The 26,851-nt window shown below is 40.6% G+C and overlaps 1 protein-coding gene across 5 annotated transcripts in view; it reads left to right on the top strand.

The window, feature by feature from the left end:
* Positions 1-8,179: 8,179 nt before the first annotated feature.
* The window catches only part of Far1 (fatty acyl-CoA reductase 1), a 61,533-nt gene continuing 42,861 nt past the window's right edge, over positions 8,180-26,851 (top strand). For 2 of the 5 annotated variants that reach the window (XM_021659812.2, XM_021659810.2), the window contains exons 1-2: positions 8,180-8,299; positions 21,522-21,572. The gene's annotated coding sequence lies outside the window, so the exon portion shown is untranslated. Of the gene's footprint in view, positions 8,300-8,644; positions 8,664-9,834; positions 9,854-21,521; positions 21,573-26,851 lie in introns of those variants that run through there. The other 3 variants (XM_060367005.1, XM_060367006.1, XM_021659811.2) reach the window with 3 other exon arrangements.

The following is a 26,851-nucleotide window of genomic DNA, read 5'->3' as shown; positions in this document are numbered from 1 at the left end:
TATTGGACATGGAAGGACTCACTAAATGAGCTGCAGAGAATAAACAGAATTTAGTTCACTTTAGAAGGAGCCTGAAACTATGAGTGAAGAGCTTTGTGCCTTTTAGGTAGCTGTAATGGCAACTTCAGTTTTGTCAAACATTTCCTCCCCAAATGTATAACAGCTGCTTTTGAGTTGTCATGGAAACTGCTGCTAAAGCATGTTGGAAACAATTACGGGGGATATGCATAAGAATGTAATGAACACAAACACATTTAACATTGTCTTGGGAAAGCCACATGGAGCATAGTAACACAATTATGCTATTTACCATTAAATACATTTGAATGTTAGTCTCACGTCTGCCACCTAACAGCTGGGCATCTTTGGGCATCTTTTTTGTTTCACGGGGCCTCAATTTCTTCTAAGAAAATCAAATGAAAGTTTGCATAGGACTGCTGGGGAGAACAGAATAATGATCTCATTAGAAATATGTTTAGTAAGACATTGACAGAAAAATATATCATGAGCTAGAAAATGACACATGCCATAAAAAAAAAAGGTTTTCCTTGGGTTGGGGATAGTATTATAGTATTTGTATAAAACTGTTTGATTTTTGCTTTCCTTCCTTCCTTCCTTCCTTCCTTCCTTCCTTCCTTCCCTCCCTCCCCCCCTCCTTCCTTCTGGCATGTGTGTTTGGTATACAGTCTCTTGTCTGTGAGCACACATTGGTGTGTATGTGTGTGTCGGGGGTGGTAGTCGTGAAGTGGATATCAGGTGTCTTTCTTGATTACAGTGCTTTTTACTTATTGAGGAAGTTAGTTGTCTTCGCTGTAGCTGAAGTTCTCCGACTCTGGCTAGTGAAGCTACCTAGCTTGCTCTCGGAATCCCTGGTCTCTGCCTCCCCAGTGCTGAAATACAAGTTGCTGCCATGCCTGCCTGTTTTGTTTTCTGTTTGTTTTTAAACAAGGGTTCTGGGGAATCAAACTCCAGTTTTCAAAGTTGTAAAGCAAGCTCTTTATCCACCGAGCCATCTCTCCAGCCCTCCTCCTTTCTATTTCTAAAGAAGTTATGAAATTCTCAAGGATTCAAAAGCAGCAGTAACTACATTTATGTATAGATGACTTTTTCTCTATGTATTTTCTTCGTAAATATATGGCACCTATCTGTAGGATATAGAACATAATATCACATATTTGTTGTACTTTAACTTCATTTATGGAATGCTGGTTCTGCGTAGAGTTGTTCCACATTTGAATATTGCAGTGTAGCTGAGTTCCACACAGCACCCTTATTTTCAGGGATAAATTTAGTAGAGATGAGCAAGGATGTTGGCCCCTCCCTTTTATATGTGTGTGTGTATATGACTGTGTGGGAGTGCGCATCAGGGTACAGGTAAGCACATTCGCGTGCATATTCCTGTGTGTAGAGGCCCAAGGTGGATGTTGGAAATTTTCCTGATTGCTTTTCCACATCATTCTTTGATGTACGGTGTTTCAAACAAACCCAGGGCTCACTGATAGTCTAGGCAGCTAGCTTGCTCTGTGGGTCCCTCCTCCACTGTCTGAGGTCACAATTACAATTGAACTACCAGCTCTACCCAGCATTTATGTCAGTTCCAGGGATCCAAACTCTAGTCGTCTTATTTGACTAGTAAATGCTTTAGCTGCTAAGACATGTCCCCAGCACTAAATGGTTTTTTTAATATGTGTGCATTTTGTATGCATGTATGTGAAGGTGCATATGTGTGCATGTACTGTGGAGGCCAGAGGTCGATGCCACATATCTTCCTCAATCACTCTTCCTCTTGACTTATTGAGACTCATCTCTCATTAAATCTTGAGCTCATGGACCGGGCTGGGCTGTGCCAGTCAATGAATTCTCTGGATCCACTTGTCTCCACATGCTCCTCTCCCAGGGCTGCGGATGCTCTCTGATGAGCCTGGCTTCTTATGTAAGTGCTGAGGCTCTGGGAGCGTGTCCTCATAATTGTGCAGCAGGCGCTATGCCAACTGAGCCATCTCCCAGCCCAATTATGTTTTTTTTTTTTTTTTTTTTTTTGGTGTTTATTGTTAACTAGATTTCCACTACAGCAACAAACACCTGTGATAACCAGCTTAAAAGGAAGAAACATTTGTCTTGGCACAGATGATTTGGAGGTTTCAGGCCACAGACACATTTCTTTTGGATATATTCCTTCTGTCCGTGGCAAGACAGATACCATGGCAGGGAGCATATGGTGAAGCAAGCTGCTGGTCTCATGATGAATGGGAAGCAGAACAGAGAGGTAAAGATGGTAGTGCTGCCATCCCCTCCAAAAGCACGCTTCCGGTGACCCCTTAAAGGTTGTACCGACTTTCAAAGGCACCAAGCTGAGGGCCAACTCTTTCAAACAAGAACCTTTGAGGGACAACCCAAGTCCAAACCATCACAGTTTTATTACATTTCCTTGGGGAAAAATTTCCATTGTTTTCTGTGAAAGCCATTGATCACTCACTTCTCTCCCTTCCTTTCCCCCAAGATAGGGTTTCTCTGTGTAGCCTTGGCTGTCCTGGAACTCACTATAAATTAGGTTGGCTTCAGCTCACAAATATCCTCCTGCCTCTGCCTCCCAAGCTGTGTTATTAAAGGTGCGTGCCACTGGCTGCTTCTAAATCTAAATCTTTTAAATCTTACTCCAGAAAACAGCTGCTCATCCGTGGCAGGGTCTCTGCTACAGGTGCACGCGCTAGACACACATGCATTTGAACCAAACAGGATGCTCTTTTATTCTTGACTCTAAAGCTATGGTTAAGATTTATTTTTATTTTTTAATATGTAGGAGTGTTTGCTTGGTAGTATGTATGTGCAGCACATACATGCCTGATGTCCGAGGAGTGTGTTGGAATCCCTCGACATGGAGTTACAGATGTCTGTGAGGGACCGTGTGGGTGCTGCCGACGGGGTCCAGGTCCTCTGTAAAGAGCAGCAAGAGCTCCTAACCACTGAGCCCTCCTTCCCTACCCCAAAAGATATTGTTACATCATAATGTAATCATAAAGCAATTAGTTCAATAATTCCATTGTTTTCCTCAGAACTAAGCATGAATTTTTATAATCACATCCAGATATTCCTTAAAGATACTTTTGTGTTAAAAATTTTGTGAACAATGGATTTTCTAGAAATAGTGCCTGAATGTGTACACATAGTATGCTGCCAAACCTGAGTGGTGATTAATTTAGGGCCATGGTTTTTGAGAAGATACATCCAAATGCTCTATGTTCGTATTCCTTCAGTGTGTGTAATATTGGAATCATATCATTCTGCCACAGTGAACTTTGTGTGCCAGTTTGGTGATAAGCACTTTAAACAAAGGCACTTATCTAAAGTAAACACTTCACTAAATGAATAAACTCGAATATGATAATCTTTATCTTCTGCTGGTGTCCTTTTAGAGCTTATTACTCCGTGAAAGGGTTTATGTGTGTGTGTTTGTAGACAGGCTTTTGTTATGTTCCTCTGGCTGCCTTCTAACTAAATTCTTTTTTTTTTATCTCTTTTTTTTCTCTGCATCCAACTTTTTTTTAATTAGTTACACTTTGTTCACTTTGTATCCCCCATAAACTCCCCTCCTCCCCTCCTATTCCCACCTTCCCTCCTCCTTCTTCACACATGCCCCTCCCCAAGTCCACTGATAGGGGAGGTCCCCCTCTCCTTCCTTCTGATCCTAGTCTATCAGATCTCATCAGGAGTGGCTGCATTGTCATCTTCTGTGGCCTGGTAAGGCTGCTCCCCTCTCAGGAGGAGGTGATCAAAGAGCAGGCCAATCAGTTTATGTCAGAGGCAGTCCCTCTTCCTATTACTATGGAACCCACTTGGACACTGAATTGCCATGGGCTACATCTGTGCAGGGGTTCTAGGTTATCTCCATGCATGGTACTTGGTTGGAGTATGAGTCTCTGGAAAGACCCCTGTGTTCAAATTTTCTGGTTCTGTTGCTCTCCTTGTGGAGTTCCTGTCCTCTCCAGATCTTACTATTTCCCACTTCTTTCATAAGATTCCATGCACTCTGCCCAGTAGTTGGCCATAAGTCTCAGCATCTGCTTTGATAGTCTGCAGTATATACTCACTCATATAGACATAGGATAAACCTACTAAATAAAATCTGTACATCTAAAGAAACTAATCAAGAGGGAGGACTCTGACTAAAATGCTCAATCCGCATCCCGAAAGGCAAAGAGGATGGACATCAGAAGAAGAAGAAAACAGGAAAAAAGTTAGGAACCTGCTACAGAGGGCCTCTAACTGAATTCTTAAGCTCAAATTCTTCCCTTGGCCTGCCAGGTAGCTGGTCGTGCGGGGGTGTGTGGCTCAGTGGTAGAGCACTTGCCTAACAAGTCCAAGGCTCTGGGACCAGCACTGACTCTAACAGTAGAATGCATCAAGCCTGAATGTAAGCTGCTATTAGGCTAATGATCTGTAACCTTCTTCAGAAATGCTATGGTTGGGAATGGACTGTGAATTCCTCCAGGGCAGAAGCCATGGGATTCAAGTTCATTTCCAGGACTAGAGATTTAGGTCTGCCATAAATCAGGTAACTCACTCAGTAAGTGGAGTTTCTGACTGGGTGCAGCACTGTGAGTGCTTTCATGCTGACTCTATATGATGTTTCTTAAGGTATGCAAGCCTTTTAAAGATTGACAGATATTGGATATTTGTAAATCTGCATGCACGTACTTCATTTTCAAAAACAGATTTACTGTTGTGTTTTTATACAACCTTAGAGCTAACTTTTCTGTTGTGATAATTTTGTTTTTGGAAAGCTTTATAACTATGCTGTCAGCATTCTACAGAGGTATGGCTTCTGACAGAGGAATTTGAACAAGATTTGTGGGATGAAGTCTCTGGCTGCATGCAGCATTGCCAGTGCTTTCATGCCACCAACAGGGATAGGAAACAAAACAAGCTTCAAACCCCCAAGGGAAATCGCCTGGCACCCTGTAGTCTATCCTGAAAGCTCTAACACCATGTGCTATTTACAGGGCAAGTAGAATGGACTTCAGATATGCCTGATCTAAGATCCACTTCTATACCTTAGTTATGTAAAATGAACCTAAAGATTTTTGGTACTAAGTCCTGACATCTGTTACTTATTCCTCTCTTCCCCTTTAGAGGGATCATATCCTACCAACTGTCTTAGTTCAGGTTTCCATAGCTTTGGAAGGACACCATGAACTTGGCAGCTCTTAGAAAGGGAAACATTTAATTGGGACTGGCTTATAGTTTCAGAGGGTTTGCCCATCATAATCATGGCAGGAAGCATGGCAGCATTCAGGCAGACATGGTGCTGGAGAAGGAGCTGAGAGTTCTACATCTTGATCATCAGGCAGCAGAAGAGGACTGTGTCTCACTGGCGTACCTTGAGCATATGAGACCTCAAAGCCCATCTCCTCAATGACACACTTCCTCCAATAAGGCCCAGCCTCCTAATAGTGTCACTCCCTATGAGGCAAGCATTCAATTCATGAGTCTGTGGGGGCCATACCTATTCAAACCACCACACCAACCAAGAGGAATCTTTCTTAGTATTTGGGACAATGGAGAACAAAACACGAGCTGGTTAGTCAGCAATGTCTTCAGATACTATTGCTCAGAGATAAGTCATCGGAACTAAAATAAAGCCATACTGGGCATGAAAGCAGGTACCTGCAGTCCCAGCATGAGGCAAGGAGGACTTTAAGTTAGAGATCAGGCTAGGCTTTATGACTTCAACACTGTCTCAAACTAACAAGACAGAGTTGCTTGTGCTAGCCCTTCCAAAAGTAACTAAAAGCCAAGAAGTTACTGAAAAAAAAAAAACAAACAAAAAACAAAACCACACACCTCTTATACACAGCAAACTGGCACTAAATGTGTTTTGACCTTGGTCTATACGTGAATTTTAGTATATTCATTTCAGATGTATTCCACGTCAAGATTAGGGTGTTAAAACAAAGAGTGGGGAACTTTAATAGACATGGAAGAAATGAAGCCATTTAAAGAGACATTTGTGTTTCTCAATTAGACTACTGAAACAATGGGACCCCAAAGAAATAAGACTTTTCCTAGAAATCTCATGCTGGGAAAAAAGAGGCCAGCCAGAGAGGGAACTAGTCTTCTAGACAGAGACCAAATTATAGGATGAGACTGAAGTCCAGGCAAAGATGGGTCAATGGTGGGTGAGGTCATACATTGCCTGGGGCTGCTTAGATGTGCATATCCTTGGCCCTTTATTTTAAACTTTAATTTCACTCCAGGATACTGAAGATAGACTTTGGGGGGGGGGGGTCCACTGGATCTTTTATCCCTTTCTAATGTGGCCATGTTGAACACATCTCTTTATTCTGCTCTCCATTATTAACTGACTTGAGGATGAGTGGCCCAACCTGGCTTGGAGTACCCAATCAAGTTTCAATAACAATAGTGCCTATGTTCTGGTAAATACCCCCCTCCCCCACATTCATGCAAGCAAGCATAATTTAAATCAGTGGGTTAAAAAAAAGATATCGAAGTAGCTAGCTGGGAAAGAAAGGGTTTCGACAGGAAAGGCGGATGAGCAATGGGGGTGTGTACGTAAGAATGCCTCAGACAGACAGAAAATGATCACATAAAAGTGTTCGGTTTAGAAAAAGAGAAGTCCCCTGTACCCGCAGCCATTTGTAGTTTTTAAATATTAGTTTTAAATTAAATTATGTGTATGTCTGTATGTAGGTATGCGTGTGTGAGTGCAGGCGCCCATGGTACCAGAGGCTGGCATTACTGGCAGGTGGTTGCGAACTGTGGGGTACTGGGACCCGAACCCGGCTTTTCTGGAAGAGCAGTGCATGTTTTTAAACCCTCCTCTCTCGCCCGGGTTTGTAGTTTTGAATGGTGTTGATTATGAAGTCATTACCAGGATCTTGTTTTTTCAGAAACTGTTACACTGTACACGAAGCGCACAACTTCCCAATTCTTCACTTCAGACACCTGGGTACCCACCATCATGAAGAAAAATCAGATTCCTCGCTCCCACATTGTAAGAAGCATGCTTTCAGACATGTAAAAACGGCTTAGTTAGGATCCCCACTATATCCAAGGCTGCACCTGATAACCACAACCCAATGACATCAGCAGACACAGCCTTAGAACCCCACGATGCCCACTGGACAGGGTATAAGCGGAGACTAAAAGCGATGGGCTGCTCCGCACGTCTGGAGAGATGTCACCGTGATCTGCTCTGCGGCTGGAGAGTCCCTTTCAGGATCCTGACCTTCGAATCAGGTATTTCCATTAGCAACTGGATCTGACCTTCAGCTAAGAGGTCGCACAGGTGAGCAGCTTTGGGGTAGATAAGCTTAGGGCCGTAGTTAGGCATTCAGAGTGTGAATATCGTGCGATGATCCTCAGCGTAATAAAACGCAACCTGTTACAACAACGGCATGTTCTCTACCTTCTTGCTGGCGACACTCACCAAGTTCCCTGGCACCCTGGCCCTCGGCACACGCCCCACCCTCCAGGGCTAACTTCCCTCCCTGTCCCTGCATCTTGCACAGGGTCGCCTCGGAGGAGGAAGGACCGGGCGGACAGTCCGCTGTGGTGGGTGAGCCTCCGTGGTCCCTGCAGGAGGCTCTCCCAGCGACGGTTCCGCATTCTGAGAAACCTCGCTAGCCAGCAGTTCCCCGGGAGGATCCCCACACCCGGCTGCGGCCGAGTACAGCCGGCCCCATCTGGGCGCGCCAGGGTCCACGTCGGCACTACCCAAGTGCGCCGCAATGGCTGCCGGGCGGGCTCTCGCGCTCCACTCGCCCCGCACCTTTCGCGTGGGCCGGGCTCCCGCTACAGGGCGGCAGGGCGTGGTCCGGGGCGCGACCCTTCGGGAGCGGGCGGCCGGGGGGCGGCGCTGCGGAGCCGGGCCGTGCGGCGAGCACCCATTGGCTGCGCTTTCTCCCACCACACCTCCCAGTCGCCCACCTCCCGGCCTCTGTCCGCGCCCCCATTGGCCATTCTTCCCGGCTCTGGGGGGGGGAGGGACCGCTTTGGAGGTGGGAGGCTGAAGAACACTGGAGGGTGAGCGGTTCTCCCGGGAAGGGTGTGCGCGAGAGCCAATCAGGAACAGCCGTGGAAAAGAGGCGCCGCGCCAGCCAATCAGGACCCGAGGCGCGGCCGGGACCCGTGACGCCGGGGCGGCCCCAGCCAATGGGAGCACCGCTTGTCTGTCCGCTCTTCAGCAGCCGGTCGGGGGCGGTGAAAAGCGAGTGAGGAGAGCGCGACGGCGGCGTAGCCATCGCTGAGGGGAGAGCGAGGCCCGAGCTTCCGCGTCGAGGTGAGAGGCGCGGGCTCCGTCGCAGGCTCGGCCGCGGCCCCTCCGCGCCCGGCCGCCGTTTTGCGGGAGTCCCCGGCCGGGCTGCGCTGAGGTGGGGCCTGCGAGTCGCCCCGCCCCCGCCCCGCCGCGGCCGCCGGAGGCGGGGGTGCAGCCTCTGCCGGGACCGTCCCTGCGCGGCGTGGCCGGGCCGCCGCCCTCCCGACGGCCGGGGCCGCGGCGGGGGAGCGGAGAGGGCCCCTGGCCTGCAGCCCCCGGGGGGCAGGGGCGCCGCCTGCGGGGCCCCGGGGGAGGCCGCGCCGACGCGGCCACGGTGGGGCCCGGAGCTAACGGAGGAGGGTGGCGGCCTGGAGTCGGGAGATTCCGGGTCTGTGGAGGGAGAAAGTGATGGGAAAGGGGTGATGCTCTGGAGAGGGCGTCTAGTGGGAGGCCCCTGGCCTGGACTGGGATTGGCCCCTGGGAAGTAGGCATCGATGGGGTTGCAGAGAAATCGGCTGAGAGATGGAGAACTGGCTTGGGGTTTGAAGGTTAAGGTCTCTGGACCAATGGGGACAGGGCGTGTGGAGTGTAAGAAGGTACGCACAGAAACCGGAAGGTGGCCGAGGAGTGAGAGATTTTAGATTAGGGGTGGATGGAGGCTGTTTGACTAGAAGGCGTTATTCGGCTTCTTGGAAAGTACACAAGGAGCAGTCAAGGTGGATTAATGTGTGCTTGCTCAAGGGTGGGGATCTTTTGTGAACAGTGGCGTGAGGACAGAGTTGAGAACAGAGTTGCTATCGAGGTTGATCGTTAGTCTTTATCCTGGCCCCTGGATGAGCTTTCTGATTGTTTGCCACGGCTCACACAAACTTACCTTCTCAGAAGTAATGGAGATTAAGTATAATTTGTTTTTGATGGGGACATTGCTTAATTCTTTACATTAAAGGCAAGTGCTAAGGGCAACGTTTGAAGATCAGTTATCTTCTTGGGTGTAACGTGGTATTAAAACGGTGCAAGGTGTCTTACAGAAACAAAAGTGAGGGGTAATGTGTAAGCATAGTTGTGCAGACCTTCACAAGCAATCTTTTTAATGTAGTGGAATTTGTGTTATGCTTCTGGGCAGTTGATTTCAATTTGAGAAGAGTTTTGTAGTTAAACAAAACTTCTTTTCACTTAAGGAAGACATAAGTGTATGTGTGTTGCTGTTACTGCCTTTCTTTTTGAAACTTCTGTTTGTAGGGTACAGGCAGAATCAGGGGACAGAAGAGGAGAGCACATTTCCAGTGGATTTAGATGGAAGGGATAATTTCTGCTTGAAGATAGGACAAAAGACCTGTGAAGAGTTAGAGGGTCAAGGGCAAAATTCGAGAGAGCAGTTGTTACAGATGTTTCCTTGTTCACCAGATCAGCATGGAATTTTAGCTTTTGGATCATTCTTTAGGACATAGAAGGTATTTGTGGGCAACACATTCACTATAATCACATTTTGCCCTTAGTATAACCTCGTGTCCAAGTGCTGCCTTACCTCCAAGAGAAGCGGCTCAAGTGAAGCTAAGCAGGACAAGTTTTTTAGAAAAGGTGAATTTTGGATCATTTGCACAAGGAGTTGGTGCGTGGGTTATTAGTAGACACGAGTGATTACAGTGGTTTGGATGAAAGTATAAGCAAACTGGACCCCCCCAAAAACCCCTCCCAAAATTTAAATAGTTTCTAAGGTGAATTACAGACCTGTCTGAATGAATTAGATATGTGGTCATCAGCTAAGCCTCTTGTCGCAGCTTGGTTGGCAAATAGTGGTTACCTGTGATGGCTTGGAAGGAAACAGAACATATCACTGGATGGGGCAGTAACATATAGTACCCCCAAATATTTTTTTGTTTTTGGTAGTTAGAAATAGCAAAATTTATTGGTTGCTGCTTTGTGCCAGAAACTGTTTTGAGCTTTCCAAGTATCATCTTTTGGTTGTATTTTATAGGTGAGGGAGCCATTCAGACAGATTTAACTTGCCTAAGGTCACACCATCTATTACATGGCATGTCAGGACTGGCAGAATCAGACAGTAAACATTAATTGAGTATTTGCTTGATGCCAGACACTGGTAAATGCTAGTGATTCATGATTTACCCGAAAATCCAAAGGTCAGACCTGAGCCTGTTATAGAAGAGACTTGTTATAAAAGAAGTCAGTAAAGAAGGAAAAAAGATTGCTTGGAAAGATTTTGTAGATACTGAAGAGTTTACTGTTTAGAGAAATCTAGAGCTGACTTGTTAGAGAGAAAGACCTAGAGACTCAGAAGAACAATGGTTAAAAAGAAACCACTGGGTTAAATAAAGAAAAAAGAAATCTGAATGTAATCTCAAGATCACTGAAGTGAATTACGATGTGGCCCAGCAGTCATGCTTAGTGGCAGGTACTCAATAACTGGTGTGGTCACAGTTATGGTCACATTCAGGGGAAAAATCATAGCAGAGTCCTTTGTAGTGTTTTAATCTTTGACTAAGAAGATCTGAGTGTTTTAAAATGCTTGTACTTAAAAATTTTTTCCATATAAAAAAAGGGGAATTGTTATTTTTACCATTAGGTGATAACACCCATTCAACAGAAATGAGGCAATAGGGAATATGTAAGTCTGAGCTTGGGGTGAGAGCAGAGATGGTCTGTCTGACTTAACATCTGCGCCTTGTGAGCTATTTTGGAAGGCGTGTGCTTATATTGGAAATGACTGAGTTGTGAATTGAAATGGTACATCCTAAAAGTTGGCATTTGCTCAATCTCAAGGATTAGGCTATTAAAGCACCTTGAGTCATAGCGGTAGATAGGGTCCTCTCTTTCCTGAACATTTATTTTCTTAGTGTTTAAGAAAAGAACATAAGGTTAAAAGAAAACCATGAACTACTCTTAGAATTAGGTCATTTTAACTATTCCTTTTGGCCTAAAATTCTTCCTTCTTGGCACACATCATTTCTTAGTTCCTCCCTTTACTGGGTTTGTTATAGATTGAAGAGTTTTAGTTTAGTAAACAGTAAAGTGTGGCATTTATGTTTAACTGACCAACTTAAACAGTTACAAGTTCACCATTACTGTGTTTACCGTGGAAGCGTGAAGACCTTAGTTGGGATTTTCAGCACCCACTGGGCATCACACTGGGCATTCTCAGTACTGGGGAGGTGGAGACCAGAGGATTGCTGGGGCTTTCTCCTTGCTAGTCTAGTCCAGTCAGACTTGTCTCAAAAATAAAGTGGAGAAGCAATTGGGGACAATATCTGATGGCAGCCTCTGGTTTCCACATGTAGAAGCACACACGTGTATCACACACACATGCACACATGCCACATACACTTCACTCTTGCATTCCCAATTCAAAGGGAAACATCAATAAAATAGCTTTGTTTATCAAGTAATTAGTCTCAAATAAACAGGAGGATTTGCCGAAGGGTCAGTGCAGATTGAGTCTAATCTCATAAATAAGGAGGGAGAAATATTATAAATCAATCTAGTTTTAACCTTCATTTGGCCTGTAGAGATTGTAGAATAAGTATAATGTGATTCCTGTTTCACCCAGACACTGTATTATGTTTCTTCAATAAATGTTCACAATTACATTTTGTTTTCTTATGTGTGTGCTGCATTTTCCAAATGAGGCTCAGAGAACTTAGATTAGAGAGCTAAGTGACAGAACTAGGACTTAGGCCTAACTTTGGCAGGGCATAGTGTCATGTGCTTGTAATCCCAACACTGGAGAAACAGAGGCAGGAGGATTTTGAGTTTGAAGTCAGCCGGAGTTATATGGCAAGATCCTCTCTGAGAGAAAAATAAACCCCAAAACCCATGCTTTGTTTCTAAAACTCATCCAAATAAGGACTTATTAATATTAACATTTGTAATTGAAAAAGTGTCACATAGCCTTCAGTATTTAATAGCTATGTGACACCTTAAAAGATAGGTCTTGGCCCCTTCCCCATTTCCTTTGAAACATGAGCTAACTGTGTTGTCCCGGCTGGCTTGGAATTCTGTAGGTAAGTCAGGCTGGTCTTGAACTCACAGTGACAGTCTGCTTCCTGAGGACTGAGACTAAATGTGTGTGCTACCATGCTAAGCCCCTGCTGCAGATGCTTGTGCCCTGTGACCCTGCTTCTAAATACGCAGAAGTGAGTTTGTTTCACACAGAGTCTGTTATGTACATTTCCCTGTGTTAGAGAAGTGTGTTTCTACTTTTCAGTATTTTTGAAAAGATGTATTTGATAGAATATCTTTAAAATGTAAGCAATGGATACTTATCTTAAAGTTAAATTGAGGAAGTATGAGAAATGCATGTAGTTTTTATGTTTAATGGCTTTAGAATTGTGTCATTTTCTTTTTATCCTCTCTTTTTTATTATTTACTTTCCTTTAAATTATTGCTCATTCCTTTTAGTTAATATGATATAGAAAATGTGTCATAATGCAGAAAACTTGCATTGAACCGTTGAATCAGCAGGTTTGAGTTTTAATTTTGGCCTTTTTAGCAATTTCATGTTTAACTGTAGAAAGTCACTTCCCCCTCTGGGCTTTAGTTTCTTCATCTGTCATGGTGGCAGGGAGGAGAACTTTATTTATTTATTTTTTATTTAAAAAATTCATTTTTTTTATAAATTACAGTTTATTCACTTTGTATCCCAGCTGTAGCCCCTCCCTAATCCCATTCCATCCCATTCTCCCTTCCTCATCCCCTCCCATGCTCTTCTCCCAGTCCACTGATAGGGGAGGTCCTCCTCCCCTTCCTTCTGACCCTAGTCTATCACATCTCATCAGGACTGGCTGCATTGCCTTCCTCTGTGGTCTGGTAAGGCTGCTCCCCCATCAGGGGGAGGTGATCAAAGAGCCAGCCACTGAGTTCATGTCAGAGAGACAGTCCCTGTTCCCATTACTAGGAAAACCCACCTGGGCACTCAGCTGCCATGGGCTACATCTGTGCAGGGGGTTCTAGGTTATCTCTGTGCATGGTCCTGAGTTGGAGAATCAGTCTCAGAAAAGACTCCTGTGCCCAGATATTTTGGTTCTGTGGCTCTTCTTGTGGAGCTCTTGTCCCCTCCAGGTCTTTCTATCTTCCCCCTTCTTTCATAAGATTCCTTGTACTCTGCCCAAAGATTGGTTATGAGTCTCAGCATCTGCTTTGATACCCTGCTGGGTACAGTCTTTCAAAGGCCCTCTGTGGTAGGTTTCTGTCCTGTTCCCTGTTTTCTCCCTCTTCTGATGTCTGTCCCATTTGCCTTTCTGAGTGAGAATTGATCATCTTACCCAGGGTCCTTCTTCTTGCTTGGCTTCGTTAGGTGTACAGGTTTTAATATGTTTATCCTATATTATATGTCTAATATCCAGTTATAAATGAGTATATACCATGTGTGTCTTTCTGCTTCTGGGATACCTCACTCACGATGATCTTTTCTAGTTCCCACCATTTGCCTGCAAATTTCATGATTTCCTTGTTTTTAATTGCTGAGTAGTGGGGGGAGAACTTTACTTTCATTGCTTTTAACTTGTTTTCCCTTTTTATATCCTGTTCTTTCCTCCTGTCGTTTTTGTCATGGATTCCCGAGGATATGGTTGTGTTCTTAATTATTATAAAGAATGAACTCCTTTTGGTATCTTAAGTTTATTGAGATAGGCTGTCTTAGGTAGAAGATATTCATTAAATTGTTAGTAAAGTAATGGATGCACGTTCTCTCTTATCTGAGCTAATAACATATTGGTAAAATATATATAATTTTTAAAGAGCTGCAGAGACTCTAGCATCATATCTTAGTGGCAGAAAAAGTACTTAGCATATACAAGGTCCCCAGGATCACAAATAAAAGCAACAGTACAAATGTTGAAGTTAGTCAGATCCCAGCACTTGGGAGTCCCGCTGAGGCAGGTGACACAACTCTTTGAGTTTGAGGTCAGCCTAGTCTACATAGTGGGTTCCAGGACAGCCCGGGCTATATATTAAGACTCTGGGAGTGGTGCCTGCGTGCGTGCGTGCATGTGTGCAGTTTTGTTGAAAGGTACCTTTGCCTAAATAACTAAATGTGTTTAACAAACTAAATCTGCTGGTTTTAACAAATGTACAAAGGAGAAAACTTGTGGACCTGTCTTTAAGAATCCTTCTATTGCTTACCCACTTTTAAAAGTTTTAAGAGTTAAGAACTTCTGGTCCACATTGCTTCACAGTTTGTACCTCCCCTTCCACTTTCCTCAAAATTTTGAAGTAAATTAGAGAAATAAAAAATATTGCCAGACAGCCTAACAATAGATATGTTAACCTAAGTGGGATGGAAAATTTTTTATATAAATGTATTTTGAAACTTCTTTCTACTGTATTGTGCAAGAGAAAGCAGATGCAGTAAGGTGCCTTGGGGCAGGTACGGTGTTAGGAGGGAGACTGAATATGTGTATTGTGTATTGGAAACTAAGTAGTTATGCTGGATTGTGCACTTGAAACAGGTAGTGAATTGAATTATTCTGAAATGACGTAGTAGAATTTAGATAGGTTGAGAGAAAAAGAATAGTTAGGTGGTGTGGTAAAAGAACTTAATGTATATAAATGTGTATGGATAATACCTAACTTTGGCTTTACAAGGTAAATTAGGTCTTAATCTATACTTCTTTATCTTCTAGACCAAAATAAGATATTATGGGCATAGTGAAGATCCTGTATCAGTTCTTGGAAAAAGCCATTTGTTGTATTAAAAATCGAGGCACAATGTTTTGTGAATGTATCTTTGTCCCTGGTGGATTATTGGCACATCCCATTAAAAAGTGCCAGTATCTTTATAAATATTGTATGTCCATATGCAATAATCGATGTACCTTGGCTAAAGTGTTTGTGGGTGTGTGCCATCATCAGATTTTAGGTATTGATTACTTGGAGATTTTAAATAGTCTTTTGTATATATACACATGTGTTAACCATTTGAGAAACTTCAGATTTTGAAATATATAGTTTATTGTATTTCATAGAGTTCTTAGAAATGTACACATAGACATTCATGAGATATCTTTGAATTGAGGGAATTCCATGGTATCTTATGAAGTATTTAAAAAATAACCTTTATTTCCTAGAATGCAGAAGTTTTTAAGGTTTACGAGCCTCTCCAATCTTCATAAATATTTGTCTTGTCTCCTTACAAGAAAACACTACATTTAACTTTTGGTATAACTTTAGTGGCTTCTTAAAATGTTCAGAGCCTATGCTGTAGCTGTAGCTCTGTGGTCTCCAGTATGCCTCTCAGAGCTTAGTAAAAAAATCTTTTGAGCTCTGTGGATCCTGGCTTAATATCCCTTGCCCCTTTGTGCAGTGGTAGAGATTGAAACCAGGGCTTTGCTTATACTAGGTATGTATTCTACCCTGATCTGTAGTTTTAGCTAATACTTCATACTTTAATGTGTAGACAGAAAACTCAACTCTGTTCTGTTTTATGTTATGCTTACCTTTAAAAAGTAAGTGATATAATAGGAATTATAAAGTTATAAAGCTTATCATTCAGATGCTTGCTTAAAAAGTAGACCAGTTGGATTCTTAACTAAATTCTTTGCAGGGGAAAGGGGAAGTAAGCCGTAGGCAGGTTTCTGTTGAACTGCTTTTTTTTTTTTTTTGAGATTGGACCTTCTTCCGTAGGCTGTACCGATTTGACTAACCATCCTTCCACCAGAGTTTTGGAAGTACCATCATATTCAGCCACAAGCACTGTAATCATGTAGAAGTAACTACGGAATTTGGAATAGGTATATAGTATTTTATATACATAATGCAGGGCTGTGTCTGCTTGAATGAACAGAAAGTGGAACATAGTAGAGTGCAGAAATACCTTTTAGTTTTCTTGGAGCAGAAGAAAATTCTTTGCCTGACTTTACTGTTAAACAACAAGTCTGTGGAGGAAAAAAACAAAAAACAAAATCCCAAACCTGTTATTATTATTATTTTTTCATCTGGGTTGAAATAGCTCTACAAGTAATGCAGTTTGTGGCTGATGGGATTGATTGTGAAACTCTGAGGCCCATAATCAGTCATCATCCCCTTAGTTTGAAGAATGTTTACTTTTTGTAGTAAGTTTCTTAGAAACATGTGATTTTTAAAAGCCCATGGATTGTACTTAAAATATAGGTCATAATAATAATAAGCAGAATCATCAGGAGAGAGGAAGCAGGTAAATTAGCTGATAGTGGAACATTTGATAGACTGAATATGGTAAATAGTAGGTGAATTGCTTTAAAGTGATAACCTTGGTGACCTTTTGGAGTTAATAATTTCCTAAGTATCAAATGTAAGACTAGGAAACAGTTTATTCGAATGAATAGTAGTTAGAATTGCAGACTTTGTGAGCTAGAGGATGGTGAGTTGAGGCCTCTTAAGTGAATTGAAGAAGGAACCAGAGATGTTAATTAACTTGCCCAAGCAAGTTTATGGTGCTCCCAATCATGTAGTAACTGATTACTCGGATTCTTGTTAAATCTTTTATACTTTAAGATTTTTGGCTAGAGCCAGGAAAATGGCTTAACAGGTAAAAATGTTTATTGTGCAAGATGTGACTTGAGTTTGATCCCTGAAACTCATGTAAAAAGCCAGGTGGGTTGATGCACACCTGTAATGCCAGCACTAACAAAGCAATAGGAGGCATACACTGGCAGATCTTTCAGGAGCAGTACATCCTGTGAGAACCAACTCTAGTTATCCTTGACCTCCACCTGACCTACGGCACATGTGCACCCATGCACACACACACAAACAATTTTTTTTTTTAATTTGGCTGTCTTTTTATTATGTGTCTCAGTATACAGAGACCAATATATTTTTAGCACTAGAGGTTTTAGCTCTATGACTGATAACTTGACAACGAAATCTGAGTTTTTATGTTCTAAATGCTTATTATTATTATTTTGCTGCATTCTTAGTATTGTTAACTATTACAAGACTTATTTTAGGATAGGCTGCCAGGTACCTGAATTTAGATCTATAGCTGAAAACTCTACCTTGTGACTTTTTTACAACCTGTCCTTTTCTGGTAGCATTTAGCTAAATGATGTCTTAAAAGATAATGATTTTTGAGAAGAGATTATGGGACTTAGTCTTTTAAAAACATCCTTGAAAGTATTCCTTCTCACTCAAAGAGATCAGAAGGCATCCAAGTGCAGATGGTATCGCTGCTTACACAGCAGGCCCTGCATGGGAGGCAGAGGCAAGCCAATCTCTGTGAGTTCAAGGCCAGTCTGGTCTACAAAGCAAGTACAGGACAGCCAGGGCTATTCCACAAAGAAACCCTGTTTGGAAAAACCAAACCAAACCAAACCAAACCAAACCAAACCAAACCAAACCAAACCCAACCAACCAACCAACCAGCCAAACGCTGCAGCCCTGATTCTGAATTCTTTACCACTTTTGCTTGCTGTGGCCAGAGTTCTCTCTACATTCATGTCCCCTTAATCAGAAAAGACTCAAAAGAGCATCTGAAGCATTTAAGATTTTAAACTTTCTAGTGGAATAATAACCATTATAAAGATACAAGTGTATTTTGGGGAAGATTTTCATTAGGAATATAGGTAGTTCCTAATTGAATTACAAAAATTGAGTCTTGTTAGAAAACCAGAGATGAAATTGTAGAAGGTTAGTAATAACTACAACTAAATTGGTAATGAGTCTAAACTAATGTTTTTGTTGTTGTTGTTAAAAGACAAGACTAGTAATTGTAAACAATGACTAGGTCAAGACAGCAAGATTTAACTGGCAATTGTATGTCTTGAAAATTACTATCATAGATTCTGAGTATTAGATGTGGTAGCATTATTAGTTGAAGTAACCAGACTTAGTATTTGAATACAGGTATAAAGGTACAGATCCTTTATTTTGATAATTTTCTTTTTGCTATTTTTGGTAACAACTAGTTTAACATCTTATTCATATACAGCCTAGTGGATCAAAGGACAGTTGTACTTTCTTTCATAAGGGATTTATATTCAGATGTTTGTCCCATTTTTAGAGAAGTATTCCTTAGATGGCTTATCTGGTGATCACAAGCTCTTAGACAGCATTGTTTCCCTAAGTGTATTGGGAAATTTGTGAAGGGCCTAACTTGAAGTTCACTTAGTTTCTTTACTTCTGGATGTCTCATAGTCTTTGATATGCTAATATACTTTCACTAATCTGATTGGCTATAGTTTACAGTTTCCCAACCCCATTTCCCAACAAAACTTCCCTGTTTTTAGGTTTAACCTTAAAAAACAGATTCAGAAACCTTTTGAAGATAGTAGTGTAAGAGTAGAAAGAAAGAATAGTTAGTGAACCTCTGAGTCAGGGAGTCAAAGCAATTTCCTGCTTTAAGGATTCCATTCAAGTCATTTGATGCAATAACCATATTGGGTCAGAACTGTGCTTGCATTTGTGAATGTGTTTGCAGAATACCAGTTTGGTCACCATGTTTTGAAAGTTTAGTTTTGTGAATAGAGTTTAATAAACTTTAATTATACTGTACAAGATACATGATTATTAATTTGATTCAGTTTTGAGTCATATAGTCTACATGTAGTGTTTAGGGTTAAGTTGTACATTTTTCTTTAACATCAATTTAAGCCCAGTATTTTAAAAAATATTAATTGTGAATATTTTGTGGACAGTATACAATCTTCATGACTTTAAGCAAAAGAGGATATTTTAGTTTCCTTTGCAGACTTGGCAAAGCTTGAAAACTTCATCGTTGAACATGAGATAATTGTATACCTTTGAGTATTAAACACTGTTTTATTTCTCTGAGACTAAAAATACTAAGATAAAAATTTCTTAATATGGAAACATTTTTATTAAGGTAAGGGATAAGGACAGCCCAGTCATTTGTCTATAAAGTAGTTTATCTAGAATAAAATTACATGTGACTGACTTAATGGGCAAATTTCTTTTTGAAGGCATCTCTCCTTGCAGTGGAATTGAATACATTTTTCCAAGTGATAAATTCTTCCCACTTCCCCACCCCACTCAGTGACTAAACTCATTGTTAGGACTGTTTGCATTTTTTTTTTATCATGCTATGTTGAACAGGAATACAGTTCTTTTTCTATAGGTTTTATACTAATTACCAGTATAGGCTTTAAGCTTATAAACAGAAACGAAAGAAAATGGATAATACTAAAAAATTTATAATTTCTTGTAAGTATATAATTTCAGTGCCATAGAATTGATACATCCTCTCTGATATAAGTTGGTTATTCTTGAGACAAGGTCTCAACATCTAAATTTTCAGGATAATAAGATCCCAGAAGCATTTTAGTGCTTATGAAAGTAGTGTGCTTATAGAAGGACATCTGTGTACAAAGTGGTCATGTAATAGCCCAAGAACTAATCTAATGGACCATTGAGATTCCTCACTACCAAGTACCTTAGACATTAGAATACAGATATTGCTAAATCAGTGTCCATGTAGGCAGACAGAGTGGCTATTATGTCTACTTCAATGGATGCTCACAACAGAGTTGGACACTAGCATCTTTTATTGAAAAAAGAAATGTTATCCAAGATGCTAGAGCTGTTCTTTTGTCTGTGGAAAACTGCCTGATAAGCCTTAATTTTTGAGAAGAGGAAAAAGAACTCACTGTTCTTTGCTGTGTGACCATAGTTTGTACATTTTGAGTTTGCATTTTGGTTGTTTCTTTCTTGTCTGTAGCTTAGTTTCACAGGAATTTATGGTTTCTTAATGAAAAGACTGCATATAGATTGGATTCACAATGTACGTATGTTTGGAAACATGTTGTATTTAATAAATACATACAAATTTCTTGTTGATAAGTTTGTTAGTTTGCCTTTTGTAGTTACCAAAATAGAGTACAAAAGATACTAACTAGATCTTTGTATTCCAGTGTGCCTTTAGATCTTTATATATGTGTGTGTTTATGTGTATATATGTGTGTGTATATATATGTATATATGTATATGTATATATATATGTAAAGGCTCCTTTATAGTCTCACTGAAGTGAATTGTCTTTTTTTGGCTAAAAGGTTATCAACTTCAAATGTGGTAATCTAGTTAAAGTTAATTTGAAATAGAAAATGGTGTTATTCAGTAAGTTTGATTACTTTGTGTGTGTGTGTGTGTGTGTGTAAAAATTTGAAAGTATGAGGTCCATGAGAACCACATTTTTAAAGGTTTTGCCAGCTAAAAAAATTGTGGGAAGGGGGACTGGGGAGAAAGATAGCTCAGTAGGTGAAGTGCATGTCACTCAAGACCTACGTTTGGTCTTCAGAACCCACAAACAGCAGGTGTGGTACACTTGTTTTCCCAGCCCTGGAGAGGGGAAGTGCGCTTATCCTTGGCTTGTTGGGTATACAGCCTAGCTTACTCTGTGAGCTTCAGGCTAATGTGAAACTGTTAAAACAAAACAAAAAACAAAAACCCCAAATGGGTGGCTCCTTAGTAATGGCACCTGAGGTTGAACTCTGGCCTCCACATATATGGGTGCATGTATACACACATACCAATAATTTACTGTACTCACTTGGTAAATAAAAATTACAGGAAGTCATTGTAGTAAGGTTCCTATGCTAGTCCTTACCATACCCTGTATTTAAAAAAAAAAAAAAATGGAGTCGTTCATATAAAAGTTTTGTATTACCAAGATGAAGCTCTCAGCTGTTATTTGATTTCCTGGAAATTAGGATTATAGCCATAATGGTGAAACTTCTTCTTTTTTTTTTTTTTTTTTTGGTGAAACTTCTTATATGGGCTAGTTTCATTTGATATGATAAAGTTCCCTCTTCCTTAATTCAGAAAAAGATAACTTAAAAAAGTCTGATATTAACCAATCAGTTATTTTTCTCTTCTAAACTTGTCTCTACACAGGAAGGTGACTTTAAGCTGACTATAATTGTGATATATCTTTTGTTTTGTTTCTTCCTTCTTTAGCCTTTTTGTTTATTTGTTTGGTATATAAAACCAACCTTTTTATAGTACATGGTGTCATAGCATTTAGGATATGGAAGCTCTTGAATGCAAGATCTGCCTGGTTTACTTGGTAAGACTGTTTCAATAAAAAAGAAGGAAAGAAAGAAAGAACAAACAAAACCAAAACCCCCTTGGAATTCTTATTTGTTTTTTAGAATGAAGTATTGTTTGATTATAGGATAGAAAATGAAGTCAGTTGGGGTTTATTAAACTGCATGTTCCAAGGTACTGGGGCCAATCTCCAGTACTGAAAAACAAATATATACTGTTAAGCTAAATTGTTCTTATTTTGTCCTTTTGACAGATTTGGTGACTGAGGAAGGGACCCAGAGACTCCTTGAACAAGGAAGGCAAGGTACTGTTGGCCCTGTTGAGAGTCCCTCTCTTTCTTATGGAGCCTCCAAGGGTTTCCAAATAAGCCCGTCCTGGCCAAACTCTTCTTTTTGCATTGAGCCTAGGATTGTTTTAATTAGGGGATACCATGCTTAATTTGCTTTTTGAGAACTCGACTTGATTTACAGTGGCAGCAGACACATCCCTGTGAAAGATGAATTTTAAGTCATGCTGTGCTCGTATGTAGACTGTGTATACAGAACAAGTGCCCCTCACCAGCTGACCTAGCCACATCTGCATCCCTCAGCTGTAGTTAAAGGCACAGGGGGTGAGACATTTGCTCTCAGAATTTAAAGTCATAATTTATTTTCCCTTTTTTTTCTTGGACATTGAATTATAAAAAAACATCAGCTGAGTTGGGTGAGGGGATACCATAGCCACGGCTGCAACTTAGGGCACCATTCTAGCATTCAAAAACCAGTAGAATGCTTGCCATCCTGAAGAGGTGTTTATGTCTTGAGTTTGGGCTGTCTTCAAATCACTTGTCAAAAAAAAAAGTTATACTGTAGTGACTTCTGACTGTCAGAAAAGGTGAGAGAGATTCTGCCTGGACATTCAGATCCTGGTTGTGAGGGCATGGGTAGCTTTGGAAGCAGTCTAACTAGCCTGAGGTTACTTTGCTGTAAAGGAGCTCAGGCTACCTTGTTGGTTGACAATGACATTTAAGTTCCAGAACCAGGGCTCTTCACTTGCAGTTGCTTTGTGGAACCTCTACTAAATTTCTGACTTAAAGAAATTGTAGGAGAATCAAGTAGTTGTTGTAAATTACCTTGTTTAATAATGATACAAATGCAGAATACTATTTTTCTGCATCTGGTATTTACTGAGATTTAGGACATACGAATGTGTTATCAGTAAGCACATATACCCTAATATGTTCCGTATTTGCAACATTTACCTTCTTGTGATCTTTCATCTTTGCTATGTAAAACTTCTTTTTTTTTCCCCTCTTAGTCTTTCCTGTTCTTGTTTGAAAAGCTATTCCAATTTTAAGTATTTAGAGTGTATTTTTATAGCTGCAGCTGTCTTTCTGTGTTTTGGCAAGAGTGCATACTCATCATGACACGAAGCTTAGGCATCATCTGTAGGCCTTGGTCCAGAGCCTTAATTGTAGTCACTATAACATTTGGCCTTCTATTAGTTTCTTAGGGTGATAGTTACTCGTTTTTACCCAGTTGGCTCCTTTTCCAATGGAAATTTATTATCTCACGGTTCTGAAGGCCAGAATTGTGAAGTAAATATGGGCAGAGCCACGTCTAGCTTGATGCTGTGTAACTCCAGCCATTGACCTTGTTAAATGGTGTTCTTTCTATGTTAGTAGTAGTGCATTTATTCCTAGACTTGTGTATTTTTGTGGTGCTTTTCTCACTCATGCTTTGTTTTCCTGAAGCTTGTGAAATACTAGTAATGATTATTTAGACAGGTCTTGGCAAACCCATGGTTTGCAGATGGTAGCTTTTTGGCTTTTTAAATTTTATTCCAATATAGTCCGGCCATTTTGTTTATACTCTATAGCTGCCTAGTACATTTTACATTACTGTAATTATTATATTCATGCATTATTAGCGTGGCTGGGAAATACCTGAAACTGAATAATTTCATAAAGAGGAGTTTATTTAGCTTATAGTTGGAGGCTCAAGGGGCAGCATCTGGTGATGTCTTCCATGTTGACAAAGTCCCAAGGTTATTATACGACAAGAGACGGGAGTGTATCCTCTGCCCCACCCCCCCAAAGCCATCCATGTTCAGTCAAGGGGGTGTCCACTTGATGACTTCATTACCTCTCAAAGACTCCACCTCTAAATGTGATAGTTGGATTAGATTTCTACTGTCAATCAGTGGTGATTAAACTGCAGCAGTTTTTTGTGGAGTGACAATTTCAAACACAAGCAACTTTTGTGCTATAATAGAAGTTGCAAAGTTGTTTCTGCTACAACTGAAAATAACCTTTACTGACCCATGTTTTAGCATATTTTGGATTTCTTCTTCTTAAGGGATATTTGAAACTATTTTTCATTTAGTTTTTTTAAAGTATTTTATTTTTAATTTTGTGTGTCTGTGATGGGTATGTGCACCTAAGTGCTAGTACTTGCAAAGGCCAAAGACATTCAATCCCCTGGAGCTGAATTAGGGGCTTGTGAGCTGTCCAGTGAATGCTGGGAACCCATCTTGGGTTCTCTGCAAGAACAGGATGTTCTCTTAACTTCTAAGCCATCTCTCCAGCTTACATCTTACTTTTTAAGTCATACAACCTAAGGAATGTTAGATAATTTAGCTTAACTATCTGCCTGTCTCTTGTTGACAGAGATCTTCCAGTTGAGGGATAGAAAAGTGAGATAAGCAACGTTAAAAAATTATTGACCAATCAGCATTGCACATGCTATGCTAAACATGAGAATTACGCCAGATTGGGAGTTTAAAAATGAATAAAGACAGATTTGGTAGCGCTGGCCAGTTTCTTGGGAGTTTGAGGCACAAGGATTGCAAATTTAAGCCTGTCTGGACAACCTAATGAGACAATTTATTTAAAAAAAAAAAGGGTGAAAAGAGGGGTGAGGTTATAGAATCCTTTCCTATTTATGCAGGGTTATTGATGCAAACAGACACACAGAATGAGAGAGAGAAATACTTTCTTCTTTGTCCATTTGTTTGTCCAACTGTCTCTACTAGTGGGCTTTGATTAAAGTGTTTGTATATTAAATGCATACAGGAGCCAGTTTTAATAGAGAAGTAAATAGAACCTAGTTTGAGGTATAGCTCTAGAAGATGGAAATTGATAGAAAGCAGAATTGAGTAGTTAGGTATTCATTTTGAGACTTTCACATTCAGTGCTTAGTTTCTCTAAATCTGTAGAAGGAAAAACTTCTTGCAAAGATCCTTTGTCAGTTACTGTGTAGTAAATAACAATGAGAAAGATACATGTAGGTAGAGTCAGTGTAGACTGACTGCAATACTACATTTAGTAGTGCTTTATGAACGTGGTAAACATGTTGAAGGAAGTGAGTCAGGAACTAGAAGTAGATCCTGTCCCAACACAAACAACATTATCCTGACTGGGATGGGTTTTGTCTTCAAAGTTCAACCTTTTTTTTTTTTTTTAAATCAGTAGTTTCATATATAAATAGTCATCTGCTTTTTTAAGGATACATTTTTTTTCATCTAAAAAAGAAATGAAGCAAATTTATCAGCAAAGGTTACCAGAAAAAAGATTATACTTTTTCACCACCGCACTTGTGGTTTTTTTTAATTTTTAAATTTTTATTAATTACAGTTTATTCACTTTGTATCCCACCTGTAACTCCCTCCCTCTTCCCTTCCCAATCTCCCCTCCCTCCCTGTTTTCCACCCATGCCCCTCCCCCGGTCCGCTGATAGGGGAGATCCTCCTCCTTTTCCATCTGATCCTAGTCTATCAGGTCTCATCAGGAGTGACTGCATTGTCTTCCTCTGTGTCCTGGTAAGGCTGTACCCCCTTGAGGGGGAGGTGATAAAAAAGCAGGCCAATCAGTTCATGTCAGAGACAGTCCCTGTTCCCATTACTAGGGAATCCAGTTGGACACTGAGCTGCCATGGGCTACGTCTGTGCAGGGGTTCTAGGTTATCTCTATGAATGGTCCTTGGTTGGAGTATCAGTCTCAGAAAAGACTATTGTGCCCAGATATTTTTCCTTAAAACATTTTCAAAATTTTTATAAGTACATTTGAAAATCAATTTATAGTTGTTAGAGAACAAAAGATAGTCTAAAGTGGAGAGTTGAGAGGGAAAGTTATGATTTCTAATTTTTACAACATTTTCATACTTTTTTTATGCTTTACAAAGACATTTAAAATATACATAAGCTGGGCATGGTGGTGTATTTTTGTAATCCCAGCATTTGTGGAGGCAGAGGCAGTTAGATCTCTATGAGTTCCAGGCCAGCATGATCTACAAAGCAAGTCCAGGGCTACACAGAGAAAGTCTGTCTTGAAAAACCAATTAAAAAAAAAATAAAGTAAAAATACATATACACAAAAAAGTGTATGAAAGGGTAATGAAAAGTTAATCCCCTTCATCCCCACTCCATAGTTATATATACCTTTCCTCAGAAGCAAACAGTATTACCATGTTTTGGCTTTTCTGCCTTAAATGATCTATAAGAACATGTAAAATATTATTAAATATTAAATATTTTAATTTTACTATTTAAAAAATATTTTAAATTTTGTTAGTATTTCATGCATGAATACAGTCATATTCATTTTGATCATATTCACCCAAGCTGCTTCTCCTTTTAAAAAATGTTTTTTTAAGATTTATTTATTTTTATGTGCATTGGTGTTTTGCCTTCATTTATGTCTGTGTGAGGGTGCCAGGTCCCTGGAACTGGAGTTAACAAACAATTGTATGCTGCCATGTGGGTGCTAGGAATTGAACCTGGGTCACCTGGGAGATCAGCTGGGCTCTTACTTCCTGAGCCATCTCTCCAGCCCCCCTGTTGTTTCTCCTAACTTTTCCCAGATCCACCTCTAACCAACCCCCTTCCTAATTCATGTCTTTTTTTTTTCTTAACCTGAAAATTGCAGTTTATGGGTTATATAGTAATGGGTGAGTAGCCATCCGCTAGAGTATGATCCATCTGCCAGGATCCACACAATTAAAGAAAACTGACTTTCTCTCCCCAAGAAGCCAACAGCTGTCAGTAGCTCCTCAGCTAGGGGTAGAGGTGCCTCCATGCTTTAATGTTGAGTGGCTTGATCTTTGCCACAGCTGTGAGTTCATAAGCACAGCTGTGAGTTCATAAGTACAGCAGTTGTGTCACGACACTGTTTTGATCTGGTCCTCCTGGAACTCTGGCTTTTCAAGATTTTCTGAAAAGACATTTTCTGTAATGGTATCTGAACCTTGTGGGGAAGGGATGTGATGTAGATGTCATCTTGGGTTATTTAATCATGAATGCTACTTCATACCAATGTACTTTATGCCAGGCCACTTTATTTTTTGTTTAAATACAGACTATACCACCGGAGGAACTTTCCAGGTTTACCTGCTCCTCCGTAAGTGAACATTAGGTTTTGCACTTATGAAGCAGTGGATGGAGCATTTTCAGGTAGAAGGAAGAACTGGAGGATAATTCTTAGAAATAGAGTTTCAAGGTCAGAGATAATGAGCCTTTACATTTTTATAGACATTGCCAAATTACACTCCCTCATTAAGCTTGTTTCATTTTTATACTTTATTTAAAAAAAGAGTCTTATTGGTTATT

The sequence above is a fragment of the Meriones unguiculatus genome, chromosome 14 (genome assembly GCF_030254825.1).
Source record: "Meriones unguiculatus strain TT.TT164.6M chromosome 14, Bangor_MerUng_6.1, whole genome shotgun sequence".
NCBI classification, from domain to species: Eukaryota; Metazoa; Chordata; class Mammalia; order Rodentia; family Muridae; genus Meriones; species Meriones unguiculatus.
This window is presented reverse-complemented; position numbering and strand designations above follow the sequence as displayed.